General features: G+C 35.3%; 2 non-coding genes across 2 annotated transcripts; both read left to right on the top strand.

Moving 5' to 3' along the window:
- Positions 1–245: 245 nt before the first annotated feature.
- On the top strand, positions 246–348 carry LOC118487881. The gene has a single exon (XR_004882822.1). It is a non-coding gene; the product is annotated as a small nucleolar RNA R12 (small nucleolar RNA).
- Positions 349–425: 77 nt separating this feature from the next.
- LOC118487845 lies at positions 426–516 on the top strand. Its single transcript, XR_004882788.1, has one exon. It is a non-coding gene; the product is annotated as a small nucleolar RNA SNORD24 (small nucleolar RNA).
- The last annotated feature ends 248 nt before the right edge of the window (positions 517–764 follow it).

Raw genomic sequence — 764 nt, 5'->3', positions numbered from 1 at the left:
ATGTATTCATTCTTTCTTCTTTTATTCCTGTTCAAAACTAAATAATCAAGCCTAATATTGCAAATCTCTTGATCGCGATCCAATTCCAGCGGTGGATTAAGAGATCTATCGTTAGGCGAAATGAAATATTTCGATCGCGTATATTTTGAATTCTATATGCGGCTATCTTTAGCTCCGGATTACGCCATCGCTAGGCTTCTCTGGTGACGAGGTAGATACATATACATTCGTAAATTGTTTCGATAATGAGGATGATGAAATAAATCATTCGGATTCCCAATGATTTTCTCTTTATAATAGTTTTTATTTGAAGAGATAGGTGATCTTACAACTTCATTTCTGACTCATGATTATAATAATAATTAATACTAGTGAGTTTATAGTTTGATTGGGTTTTTTTTTTTTTTTTAATTGAAACTGATTTTGGCCAGTGATGTTAAAAGATATTATATACTCTTGATGGGATTATATATAATCCTGTTTGATGTTTTATTATCCACCAAGATCTCTGAGGCCAATTTTGTGTAGTTGTTCTGTTAGGTATAGAGTGATTCATAACCAACATTTGTCTCCTTAGCCTTCGATACCTTTGGCTCCCTAGCTCCAGAAGCTATCCGTTTGTTGACTAGGGTCCAAAAGCAACAGGGGGCAGGGGTTTGTCTTTAGTAGGCTAGGGTTTGCTATTCAGAAGGGGTAGCGGCGCAGCTTGTTGCTCGCTTACTTGCGATATTGATGTAACTCCTTTTATATACAAATAAAAAGTA

This window comes from Helianthus annuus, chromosome 15 (genome assembly GCF_002127325.2).
Source record: "Helianthus annuus cultivar XRQ/B chromosome 15, HanXRQr2.0-SUNRISE, whole genome shotgun sequence".
Taxonomy (NCBI): Eukaryota; Viridiplantae; Streptophyta; class Magnoliopsida; order Asterales; family Asteraceae; genus Helianthus; species Helianthus annuus.
This window is presented reverse-complemented; position numbering and strand designations above follow the sequence as displayed.